Source organism: Triticum dicoccoides, chromosome 5B (genome assembly GCF_002162155.2).
Source record: "Triticum dicoccoides isolate Atlit2015 ecotype Zavitan chromosome 5B, WEW_v2.0, whole genome shotgun sequence".
Taxonomy (NCBI): domain Eukaryota; kingdom Viridiplantae; phylum Streptophyta; class Magnoliopsida; order Poales; family Poaceae; genus Triticum; species Triticum dicoccoides.
Window position 1 is genome coordinate 375,491,101 of NC_041389.1, and position 9,190 is coordinate 375,500,290.

The window sequence follows — 9,190 nt, forward strand, 5'->3', positions numbered from 1 at the left end:
TTTCTTGCACCGTCGCTGTCGTCCGAAGACCACCGTTGCAATACATGTCGCCCTGCCTGCCGCCACCACCACCGCAGCAGCCGTTGTGTGGTAGCAGCCCCGACACCGGCCAGTTGCATCACAACATCCAGCGACCGACGAAGAGGGCTGCATAGCAGCACCGGCAACCAATGACGAGGGGTCGAGGACTGCATAGCAGCACCAGCGGGCATCATCGGTGCTGCATGGCCACCGACAATGGCTGCATCGCAGCACCGGTGACATGATGGCGTCGCGCCTCATTTGGGATGCAGCACCGGCGAGTGCTGCATTGTAGCTCCGACGGTCGCCGACGAGTGGTGGTGGAACGGAGCTGCTGCGAAACGGCGGCGAAGCTGCCTTGCAGCACGACAGATGTTGCAACGCAGCGCGCTCCGCTTCCACAACGCCGACAATGCTCTACAACACTGGCCGGCAGCAACCTCGCTGCATTGAAGCGTCTGGTCCTTCGCGGCACCATGACGGCTCTGCCATAAAGCATCTGTAGTACGCCTCTTTGCAGCATCGAGCGTCGGTGGCGGCTTGCCACCACCACCAGCCGGTTTGCCGCCGATTGGCTCCGCTTGAAACAACGGCAAGGTCATTCGACTTGCCAAGTCGCAACAGCTCCCCGTAAAAAATGCATCGGTTGGTATCCTCCTTTACAACAGCTCGTGTAGTCCCCTACTGCATCGAGCGCCAGCGAAGAGCGATGGCCGGTCGGGCTGTGGAGCACTAGCTTGCCGAAGGATTGGCGCTTGGGTGGGACGCGAAGTAACTGCACGCGAGCTCATATGCGCTGGATATCCGCATCGTTGGTTAGTCCATCTGGATCTGGGCCATTATTTTAGATGCGCATCTGTGGTCTCCTAGAAAATGCGTACTGTGCCGAAATACGTACGCCGCAGCAGTGGGTGGTGGGCCATGTTGACGGAGTAGAACAGAAAATTTTAACGCGAAGGTGGACGGCATCCACTGTCGGCGAGGTGGGCTGCGGATCGGAATTCGGCGCACCCGTCTGATCCGTGGCTCAGATGGGGAGCGCCCCCCAGTGCGAGCGTCATGGAGAGCCGGCGGCGAGGGAGCATCAAGTTTTTGATGCAGCCAGCCGACAGGTACGTGGATCCGAGCTTTTCCGGCAGTCCCATCTTGGTTTGTAAGTGAATGGCTAGCTGATTGACGGACTGAGTTTCCAATTTCTCAGATCCACTTTTATTGAGGAAGTAGGGGAGAGCTTGGTGCCGCCCCCTGTGGTATACGGGCGGAGCTGGAGGTGACACGGTAGCATCTGACCGTGGCCAGCGGCGAAGCACAGATCGTCGCTGTGATGGCCAGATGGGAGAGCTCTCCTCTGACCTTGGAGTTGTCAGTGGGCAAGATGAGTCCGCAAGCGCCCGTATGGAATAAGCGGTGAGTGTAAAACTGCTTGATTCCATCATGAATGTTCGAATTTGTGGGAAAACTATAGACATGACTGTCCAATTTGTGAAAAGGGAGCAAGTTGCTTTGAGTGTTGCGTGCTTACTGCATTAAGATATTTTATGCAAGAGGTGCCTGTGTTTGCAGGCCGAGGATTGGTGCTGCAGCACCCAGGAGGCGCCGTGATCAAATCATATTAGTGCCTTGGGAAAGCTTGTCAGGTGTTCTGCAGAAATCCCAGCTGAAAATGTAATCACTGAACTACATTCGACTCGCTGGGTGAGGCGAACAATTTGTACAATCTATAATTCCTGGGAGAAGGGCTTTGGCTTCAGATAGTGGAAGAGCCGTGCAGGAAATAGCGTGCGGGTGCTCAGTAAGTATGTTTTTTTTTTTTGCATTCTCTAGTTATGTATGATAATTCATCCATTTTTGCGCAGCAGTATTTTTTTCATGCATTGACGATAAAATGAGTACATGGTCCAGGGTAAAGCAGCGTTTTGTATCCATTGCCATTGGTTTGTGACAGCTTTGTTGCCTGATATGTCTTCAATTTCAACATTTAAGCAGAACCACCGTGCTAGAGGAGGTTAACGACATCGACGTTCCAATGGAGCCGCTCCACTACCCAGTGGTCGCAACCGTTGCAGATCAGCTGCCACCCATGGCAGGAGTGAGTGTGGATGGCTGGATGCGAAGGTATGCTCTAAAGAAGCTGTGGAGTCTATAGAAACACGAAATGCAATTGTCATTACAGGGGGACTAGCATAATAGTTGTAGCTGCTCATCATGGAATTTGGTTTGCCCCGGGACTACCCGCTAGCCTAGAGACTGTGTCTGAAATAATTAAAATGTGGATAGGTATAATTTATAAACTGTGGCGAACATATGAACCTTCATGAACTAAGGTTGTAAATGTCGTTAGACAGGGGATGGCATAGATAATGCAGCTGGAAAAAAATTGTACTGCACTTTAAAAATTATGAGGTTGCGCAGGTCTGTAATTTAGATTACACATTCAGTATCCAAATGCCTCAATTCGCTTCAAAAAGTTGTAGGCAACATAGTGTTGTCTCTGAATTAAAATACATAGTTATATCAACATTGGTTTGCTGTTATGAGTGATGGAGTTAGTGTGGACTGGAGTACCAATTTGACAGAATGTGGCAAGCTGTCCATAATTTGGTATTCATTTTCTGTTGTGTGCTGCGTTGGGACTACTCATCTGATATAATACAACCGAATGATGTTTTGTAGTTATTGTTACACTACAACAGGATTGGTACACTAATAAAAAAACTTAGAAAAATGTTGGTTGCAAGCCTGCAATGCAGCAGTATGGTTTTTAATTTTGTGAAAGCTTACTTTGCCGGCAGTTTTAAAGGCAGTTTCTCTATTTGAACATGCACCTTCCATTAAGTACAGACTAGAAACCCTTTTCTCTAAGGTTGAGACCGCCAGTTTTAATGCAATTGAGTGCTCAGATTGATCCAAAAACTCCAGGATGGACACGAAGATAATCAATTGCTCATGTGTGATTTGTGATAGACATTAGACAGTGAATATGAACTTTAAAATAGTGTGCTTGAATTGCATTTTCATAATGGAGCGGCTGTAGGCAACTGTTGTTAACAGACATTAGGAAAAAAATCACCTGTATACTAATATGTGAATTATAGGTAGCTGACGTAACGTCTTAATTAACGCTTGGAATGGTTCTCATCATTGGATGTGTAATTCAATTGGGCTAAACCATAGTAAACTGGAGTTCTGGACATCTGACAATTATAGGCAGCTTCTATATTATGACTCATATTAAAGTATGTTTTGTCGGTATTGAATTTCTTACTGTCGACCTGGTGCTTCAAGCAAATAAGTTGAAATTGTTTTTCCGGAGTGGAGACACTGACCTGGAAATAACAAATGGGATTGAATTGTCCATCTTGTAAAAGCAATTAATTTTGGTTTTAGTTTGTTGAATATAAAACATTGAACTGAGAACACACATTTAAAGTAAAGATGGAAAATAGTAGGAATCGTAGAATTAATTACAAAAAGCTGTTCTGTGTCATGTGGTTGTATGGAAAACTGTTTACATGGAAAATGCTAGATAGCAGATGAACAAAGGGGGACAATCTGAAGCACTACATAAAAGCTGGGTGCAGTTGATTACATATTTTTGGCAACCAGTGGTCACATGTCTACTCTTGTGTGCAGGGTGAGGACAAACAGGAGTGAACGTCAGTAACTTAGTTTGCTGATTCTGAGAGCTCAAGATTTTGAAGATCATTATGTTATGAGAGCTCAATATATTGATATCCGAAACAAATACCCACGATGCAGAAGAGATGTATTGTAATGAAATTTCTTATCGTTCTATGCATCGCTATGCTATTACACAATTTGTTATATAAGACTTGTTGATCCTCCGGGTACAAATTCTACCCTGGCCAACATAAGGGAGTTGCACATAGAGTGAACTAGAAAATGTCATTATATAGTAGTATTATTTTTCATATCAGTTAGTTAAGCCAAATATTTCTTTATTATTGTGCTTCACTAGTGATACATAAGGCATTGATATTTGAAGGTGCATAAGCTTCCACACCAACAGTCGATCATGAATTGATGCCTAAAAACATTTTGTGCATTCGACAATCGTATGGGAGCATGGAACCAGTTCCTTCAGTGAAGAGATACATTGACTTTGTTGTCATTTAACAAATATTATGTATAAATAAGATGTCAGCACTGTGTAGATTTCTGAAAAAGAGAATGGTGCTATGGAGGGTGAGTAACAAACATATCATACTTGCCACGCTGAACTCAATACACGTCCACTGCTACTTTGTTGCTTATGTACGTGCCAGTAGTGTTGTACTGCTGTCCAAGTTCTTGCCATTTCAAATTTATATGCTACGGCCGCATGTAGTTTCAGATGCTTGTTATAGCTAATTGCCAGCTTAGTTAAGCCTATGTTATTTGCATGTTCCAGCAGTGTTACTGGCTGATGTCTAGATATTTATTTTCATATTTCATTTGCAACAATCAGTCCATGCTGGAGATGGAGAGCATTGGTCAGAGCGTAGAATCTACTGCTACAGTTGCGCTGGAAGATGATGCCAATAGCAGTTTCACGGTATACAGTTTGTATGAATTAAATAATTTTGTGTCGTTGTATCATATCATGTATTTATTTTTCCTTCTTTGAAGGGATGCAAAGGAGTTGGTTTCCGGCAGTATAGATAGTTACAGTACACCAAGGAAGAGAAGTAGCATGCCAATCCATGTAAGTATTATTCAATGTTCAGTATAGAAGTACAAATTTTACTTAATGATCCAGGGTTCAACATATGAACCTGAGTGTCCTGAAAGCTTACAGCCCATAACTGGCATGTTCTTTTATAAATGGGAGGATGGTGAGGTGTTTCTACACACGTTATGCTCATGTGGTTGGGTTTTCGGTTCGCAGATTTACACAGCCTAAGGGGAGTGATGGTAATACCAGTATGGAAGCGTTTTACTTGTGCATGGAAAGGATGGAGGGAGGAGAAAACTGTATTGAACGATCATGTGAAGAAGTCGAGGAAGAAAGTAAAGCTAACTAGTTGTGGTTGTGAGGCCATGATTAGCTTGAGGAGAAGAGATGATGGAAATTATGAGGTCCTCCGATTCGTCTGTCAGCACACGCATCAACTTGTCTCTACGAATAAGAAACAATTCACTAGAACTAACAGGGAAGTCAGTAGTGAATTGAGGAGCACATTCTTGACATGTCACAGCATTGATGAGCCCTTGCCAGAAAAATTGGCGTACACTAATTGGGACCAGGAGAGGTACCCAGAGAAATTGGTGTCAGACAGAGGTGGGAACTTGAGCCCCCAATCATCCTTGCTCATTGGTCAACCATCATAATATTCATTGAAGCATTTGAACAAAGCAGTCTGGTGCTTCCGTGCAATGGCCATATCCCGCGCCTTGCCATGGTGCTGGAATGCATTTGTGCTGTACCAAAGGGTCGAAAAAATTGATCGCTTTCGTTACCATGCCCCATACAATGATTACCCAGCCTTCTGGGCATGGTACTGGGATGAAGAACTGTTGTCCAAACAAAACCATAACTGGTTAATGCAGGTCAAAGGTGAAGAGAGCATGCACAAATTCTCTGGGTACCTCTCTTGGTCCCAGTTAGTGTACGGCAATTTTTTTAGCATGCATACAAAACCTGAAACAACATTATGCCACTCATTATGCAGGGATGAATCTGGGGCCTGTGTCATCCATATAGCCCGACACTTTGACGGGGGCAAGTTGAAGTTGCTGCTCGTGAAGGTCAGTTTGTGGCCTCGATAGCACAATTCAGTTTTATCTTTGTGTAAACCAGTTCAACCCTTTTTTTGACACCCCGTATGCATGCTTGCACAGCATAATGTCTCCAAAACCAAGATGGATACACTGCACGAGTGCATGAAGCTCCATGGGAATTCTCCACAGTCTCCCATGATGCACTATCTAGTCTTGGCACCATCCGATTCTGCATCCGACGCTTAGCAAGCCAGATTATGCCTGAACCACCGTATCACTAGCCACTGCGATTCCCATAATATCTAGTTTGTTAGTTTGCATTATGTACCTTCAACCTTGTCACTGTTATGTACCCTCAACCTTGTCAATCTTAAGTTATTTCCATGGATGTCTGTCTTGCTCGACCCCACCTGCTTTCATAATTTCATCATCCTAGTACTCCTTTCGAGGGGTCCAGTTTTGATCCATCTTCAGTGATATGCCTCCGAATCAAAAGAGGACATCAGCAAGTACATCCTGTACTAAACGTCATGGCCAACAGCTGAAAGATGTATCTCACCCAAATTGACAATACATTTTCTGCACTGATGCACAACAAAGAATCGAAATCAAGAAAGAATTTGTTGCAGCTGGCGGGGACTGAGATCTTTACTGATGTGGACTTAAAAAATCTGGGCAGTACCTGATCAGGGTGGGAAGAAGAAAAATGGTGTGGCGCGGCGCGATCTGACTACTGGTGTGGAGGAAGTATGAGGCAGCGCGCGACTAGGGCTGAATCTTGATGTAGAAGGTTGGTTGGTGGGGTCACGCAGAACATTAATTAAAGTGGTGTAGACGGACTCCGTTGGTGGACGAGGTATGAGCCGTGGCTCATATCGTTAGGAGCCTTATGAGCCGACTCCGGTTAGACAGCGCACGTCACATTAATTGGGTTGGCTGAGTGGGCCATGGTTGAGAATATGCTTCCATATACAATTTGCGATACACAGCCATATACAGGGGGGAGTGCGAATCATGAGGAGAAAGGACGTTGTAGATAACCAGTGCATCTGAGCTCGGGCTCAGATAGGCACTTTCAGCTTGGGTGGGGGATAAAAGAGAGGGAGAGGAGCTAGCGGAGGGGATCTGTCGCGAGGAGAAGATGGGATGGATTCAACCGAGAGGATAAGGAACGAAAGGCTAAGCAGTGTGGTCCCACATGGACACGTGGTAGCAGAAGGAGGCGACTTAAGCGGACAGAAAATCAACCGGTTTAAAACTAGCGTTTCCCTTTCAAGATTCCATTTGGTTAGGTTATTTTAAAGTGGCCCGAGCACGAGGAGACTCGTGTGCTGGTGGTCCCGTGCACTCAGCGACCCGTTTGGTTTTTTCTTTTTTCGAGAATCACCCGCTTTGGTTAGTGGTGTTGTCCCCATGACTTTGGGACCTGTCTGTCAGCTTCGGAAGCCCATATCGGTCCATAGGACTGGATCTTGTTCTTAGGCCTACTAGCTCAAGTGGACTGCCGCCCACATGAGATGTCAGATGTACTAACCCACCAGGATTATATCCCTAAAAAACCCACCAGGATTATTGTTGGACACGTCTAGCCAGCGCATGACCGTCTGGGATGTTTAGCGAGCGGTCTGCCACTTCAGGTAATTTCTTGTCTCCCCTTCTAATTAGAATAGTCATCAAGTAGTCCCTTTTCATGCTACGTATTAAATTTCAGCATATACATCTTCTCTTGTGCATGTATATGCATGTGCATGTGTTTGTTCACATTTATTTTGTAATTTTAAAATTTTAAAAATGCATAACTTTCAATAGCGTGTCAAAATTCAGATCCATTTTCATCGTTGAAACCCTCGCGACGTGCTCTTCAAAAGTAGATCCCACATGAAGATATTTTGATGAAATAGTCTTACTGTCAACTAAACAACAATATATGTGTAACTAGACTACATGCCGCGCCAACTGAGCATATGTGTGTGTCAATAGTTCTTCTGCCAACTAAATATCAATGTGTGTGTAACTAGACTACATTGCCGCGTCAACTAAACATATATGTGTGCTAATAGTCCTGCCAACTAAACATCAATATGTGCGCAACTAGACTACATTACCGCGCCAATTGAGTATATGTGTGTAACTAGTCCTGCCAACTAAATATCAATGTGTGTAGAACTAGACTACCTTGCCGCGTCAATTGCGCATATATGTGTGCAACTAGTGTCCTGCCAACTAAACATCAATATGTGTGCAACTAGACTAAATTACAAGCCAACTGAGCATATGTGTGTGCAACTAGTCTTTCTGGCAACTAAACATCAATGTATGTACAACTAGACTATCAAAGTTGGTTTTAAAAAAATTTGCACCATGTAGTACTAAAGTTGCACAATGCAATACTTTAGTTGTACCATATAGCACCAAAGTTGGCATAAAAAAACTCATCGAAACATACCCATGCGGGTTTAGTTTCGAAGATCTCGTCACGATGAATCCAATGGTGAAAACGAATCTGAATTTCGAGGTGTGGTTTAAAAGATATGACTTTTTAAAAATTTATGAGGTCAAAATAAAATGTGCATAAATTTATGGGATTTGCTAAAACTCATTCGAATGTTTTTTTCTTTGGTCTCATTCGTTTTTGTGGCCGTCAGATCGAAACGCTCCACGATTCGTGTGTCCAGGTGGAGACTTCGCCCGACGGGGTGGCGCGGCCCATGTGTTGTCCCGCTGGCAGCCCATCTGTTGTTTTTCGTTGTATGGGCTGCAGCCTCCTCGCACTTCCGTCAGGCCCTGATGTGGATGTGCATGTGGATGGATCGGTTAAGTACACAGGAGAGGAGAGAAGGTACCTATATACTACTACAATATACGACAAGACTCCTTTTTCTTCTTCTTATCGTTGGCGGCTGCAGTACATAGAGCGCGGCGGGTTTTTCTTTGTCTCTACAGGTGGAAATCTTGTTCCATTTTTCTATTTTTCTTTTCTTTTTTGGGTTGTTTCATTTTTTATTTCTGTTTAGGAGTTTTTTTTGTTTGAAGTTGCAACCGCCCAACCCGAGTGCAATCGCAACTCAGCACGCCCAAGCGCAATTGCAAGACATATAACGTGACTGCAAACGGGGGGTCAGGGCCGAGGGTTGTCGGCGCCGATGAAATCGGTTCCATTTTTATATTTATTGTTTTTTTTGTAGTTGCAACCGACACGGCCCGAGCGCATTCGCAACACAGCACACCCAAGCGCAATTGCAAGACATATAACATGACCGCAACCGGGGTTCGGGGCGGAGGGTTGTCGGCGCCGATGAAATCGGTTCCATTTTTTTATTTATTGTTAGTTTTTTTGTTGTAGTTGCAACCGACCCGGTCCGAGTGCAATCGCAACACAACATACCCAAACGCAATTGCAAGACATATAACATGACCGCAACGGGGGTCGGGGCAGAGGGTTGTCGGC

General features: G+C 44.7%; 1 long non-coding RNA gene across 8 annotated transcripts; it reads left to right on the forward strand.

Moving 5' to 3' along the window:
* Positions 1–902: 902 nt before the first annotated feature.
* LOC119309249 lies at positions 903–6,146 on the forward strand. 8 transcript variants are annotated; one of them, XR_005150398.1, is made up of 10 exons: positions 906–1,133; positions 1,223–1,428; positions 1,585–1,813; positions 2,008–2,136; positions 3,655–4,296; positions 4,490–4,576; positions 4,651–4,726; positions 4,910–5,606; positions 5,694–5,769; positions 5,863–6,146. It is a non-coding gene; the product is annotated as an uncharacterized LOC119309249 (long non-coding RNA). The 8 variants fall into 8 exon arrangements; XR_005150399.1 differs by having other exon boundaries at positions 912–1,133; positions 3,655–3,787; XR_005150397.1 differs by having other exon boundaries at positions 913–1,133; positions 3,655–3,792.
* The last annotated feature ends 3,044 nt before the right edge of the window (positions 6,147–9,190 follow it).